Here is a 4,134-nt window from a genome sequence, read left to right on the forward strand (position 1 = left end):
TGTCATAGACTCTAGAAAGCTTGGAAGGGATGCAAAGGAAACTGGAATTATTTTGGCTGGATTCAGGGATAGTAAGACCATTCATTCCTCGGAAGCTCACAACCCCTAAGGGATAGCGGGCTGCCTGGGTCCTCCAGAGTGGGCGAGAGCGGCGTCTCTATGATCAAGGAGCCATAGAGCGGGCCTCTCTTCCCCCGCACCTGAGCAGTAGCTGTATCACCGGAAAGATGGCGGAGGAAGGGAGAGGAAAAAAGATCTCTTTGGTCCTGGAAAATCTCCTGAATAAGAGGAAGGCTTACCAGGCTCTCAAAGCAACCCAGGCAAAGCAGGCCCTTTTGGCAAAGAGGGAGGGGAAATCAGAAGAATTTGGGTTTAAGCGACTGGAATCATTCATACATGTGTATCTGGCAACTAGAAGTGAAACCTCGTGCATTGGAAGTGCCTGATAAAATACCTTGGCCTTTGTTATATGCATGGAAAGGACAAAAGGAGTGAGTTTATTGGTACAGAAGACCATAGCAAAACTTCACCTGAAGAAGTTGTTCAGTGGTGTCTTTGCCCATGTCACCCCTCAGAGTGTGAAAATGCTGTGCACAGTGGAGACTTATGTGATCTGGGGATTTGCAAATCTGAAGTCGTCCGGGAACTCATCTCGAAATGTGGACAAGCAAGGATTAACAATAAGACTGTCACTCTGACAGACAACACAGTGATTGAGGAGCACCTAGGAAGATTTGCTGTCATTTGCATGGAAGACCTCATCCATGAAATCGCCTTCCTGGGAAAGCATTTCCAGGAGATCTCCTCATTCTTGTGCCCTTTCTGCCTCTCCGTGACCCAACATGCTACCAAGAACAGTTCAAGGCTAGCCTGGTCTACAGAGGGAGTTCCAGGACAACAGGCACCAAAAGTACACAGAGAAACCCTTTCTCGGAAAAAAAAAAAAAAAAAAAAAAAAAAAAAAAAAAAAAAAAAAAAAAAAAAAAAAAAAAAAAAAAAAAAAAAAACTAACAAGCAAACAGACAGACAGACAAACAAACAAAAACCCAGGGGTCCACTTTCTTAGCCATTGTTTCCCTCGAGCTTTCCTGTAACCTCAGCTCACTGTGAAATTGAGTTAGAAATAATGGCAAAAGCCAAAACTGTGTGCTGGTAGCACACCATTAATTCCAGCACTCGGGAGGCAGAGACAGGCGGATCTCTGAGTTCATTCCCAGCCTGGTGTACAGAGCAAGTTCCAGGACAGCTGGGGATACATAGTGAGATCCTGTCTCAAGGGGAAAAAAAAGGAAAGAAAAATTTAACAGTGCCTCAGAACATGCTGGTTACAAGGTCAGTGGATTTCAGAATCTGCCAGAGGTCAGAAACTGCCGTTGTAGAGCATTGGGAGATGAGGTAACCAAAAATGCCTTGCAGTCACGGAGAAACGCTCGTGGGTACCATACTAAATGAGGGAACCCAAGGCAGTGTTATAGTGCTTCCCTAATATGTGTGAGGCCCTTGATCTAAGATAAGGGGGCATGGCTTCAGTTTCTAGCCTGAAAAGTGGAGCTAGTATCTTCCTGAATGTCTGCCTTGCTCAGAATTTAAAACAAGTTTTAAATTAATTATAAGTAAAAGACTATTTTTAGATGAAAAAAAAACCAAACATAACAAGTTACTTTAAACAAGAACTACAAGATCCTAATTAAAATAATTGAATCATGACCCTAATTAGTCTTAGCAATAAAGACCAAGAGCCAGGTATTGGGTTAAAACCTGAAATGTCAGAGAAGCAAAGGAGCAGCCACCAGTGACTTCTTCCCTTTCCAGATCCTCTGACCAAAAGGGCTGTGATCCTGTCTCCACCCCACCTTATCACTTCCTTTCTCCACCTTCCTGGTGCTGAGATTAAAGTCATGAGATTCCAGAGTGCTGGCATTAAAGGCCTGAGCCTCTCCAGTGGTGATATTAAAAATAAGAGCCTCCAACTATGTTCATAGCAGCATTATTTGTAATAGCCAGAACCTGGAAACAACCTAGATGCTCATCAACTGAAGAATAGATTAAGAAAATGTGGTACATATACACAATGGAGTACTACTCAGCAGAGAAAAACAATGACAGCATGAAACTCGCAGGCAAATGGATGGAACTAGAAAAAAATCATCCAGAGTGAGGTAACCCAAACCCAGAAGTACATGGTATGTACTCACTCATAAGTGGATTCTAGATAGAAAGCAAAGAACAATCAGACTGCAACCCACAGAACCATAAGGCTATATATATATGACATGGAGGACCTTAGGATGACTGTTGCTTATAATAAGATCTGGTTTTACACAATTACTGAGCAACCCTTAATGAAACATCACACTATTAAGGTAAGAATTTATTCTGTGTCAAGCTGATAATAGAAAAATTAATTAATCTAAAAAAAGAAAAAAGAAAAAAGAAAAAAATTGAACTATTAAAAACAAACAAACAGACAAACATATTTTGCTGCAGCAAAAAGGAGAAACTAGGGGCTCATCATTCCTCTTCATATTCTATTCTTTCCCTTGTATTATATATTTTAAATTTCTTATTGGTGCATTCTGCTGGAGTACCCACTACAGATAATCACTGGAGGGCTCCTGTTGCAAATCACCCTCTGGAGTGATGGAAGGACCTTTCTACTGACATGTGGAGGGGACCCAATCTGGTGTTGGTGTGGGCCTGGGGTTCTGCTTATGTCTTTCCTCAGGACAATAAAATTCCTCATTGGGTTTCTGAGCATTGAGGGTGCCCTGTGGCTGCAGCTGAAGCCCAACATGGCAGAGACCTATTGGGCCTTCGTGAAAAACTCTCCCCTCCCGATGCCAATGGGAGTTGAAAGGCCAATATGGCCAGCTTTGGCAAGCATTAACATAAGCCTAGGAACTGCAGCCATGTGGTTGGATTCTCCAGAAGGTAATGTATGGTAACTGCTCTTTCAAGTATGTTTGAGATTGTGTCACCCAGACACCTAGGAGATTAAGGATAACACTGAAGATCACTGACCTCCATTTAGTAACAGTAGCAAGCCAGCTAAGCATTTTCATTCTCACAACCCTATTCAAGCTAGAGTAGTACCTGCTTCTCAGGAGTGGCTCTGTGCAACATTTTTTGGCCTCCTGAAATTCATTTAGCCCCCTTTGAAGATACCTTAAAATTTGTGAGTCTGAATGTAGTCATTATGAGACCATTAGTTCTGTTTCTTGTGAGCTGCCTGTTTTTTCTTTATGGTTCTTAGTTGTTCTTTTGCCGAGCTGTCAGCTTGGGTCATGCTGCGATCAAGAATAATGGGCCTTAGCCGTTTGTGTTCCTGGAGTTGTGTCTATGCCAATGGATACCCACATGCTCCAGAAGAGAATTTGACATCACTGCTGCCATTGTTGCTGTTATAACAGTGGCAACCACTGCTACTACTGTTTCAGGGATTGCCATTTCATAATTGGTTACTACAGATAGCACAGTGGGAACCCTGGCAGCAAAAGTAGCTACCACAGTTGGTTAATCTTTCATTCTATTGGGCATGACAAATTTAAATCAATAGTTATATACATTTCAATTGGCTTTGAAAACTATAAATTTACAAATTCAAGTTCCACTTGCTCTCAGGATACCATCTTACAAGGTCTCCAATTTGCAGTAAGACTCGTTAAGGAAGGGAATGGCTCAGTTGCCTTTAACCTACCGGCTATGAGTGGATTAAGACTTCTGTTGGTCTTTTCTGTGTCACACAGATTGCAAGCCCAGTGCTACTTACAGATCTTTGGCAACAGTTAACTCTGCAGCTCTCACACAATTGAGCCTGTATGATAATGAGTATTCAGAGATGGGTAATACCTAGGGGGTACTCACCAACCTAAGACAGACGCCTGTGTGGCATGGACAGGTGTCTCCATGATGGGTAAGGTGACCTGCTGATGTCCCATGCAACCTAAGTCAGAAGCTTGTATTTTAGTAAAGGGGGGGGGGGGAACCTGTAGGTCCCTGATCCCCGTTTTGGGTAACTGTTGCATTGCTTGCTGACCTTGACCTTGATATCCTCCCTATGAAAATTCCCTGCGAGATTCCACCCTCCTGAATGCTTAAGGGAAGCTCCTTGTTTGTGAATCCAGCATATTGGGC

General features: G+C 42.7%; 1 pseudogene; it reads left to right on the forward strand.

The window, feature by feature from the left end:
* The first annotated feature begins 227 nt into the window (after positions 1–227).
* LOC118585565 lies at positions 228–3,789 on the forward strand (annotated as a pseudogene).
* Positions 3,790–4,134: the final 345 nt, after the last annotated feature.

Source organism: Onychomys torridus, chromosome 6 (assembly GCF_903995425.1).
Source record: "Onychomys torridus chromosome 6, mOncTor1.1, whole genome shotgun sequence".
NCBI classification, from domain to species: Eukaryota; Metazoa; Chordata; class Mammalia; order Rodentia; family Cricetidae; genus Onychomys; species Onychomys torridus.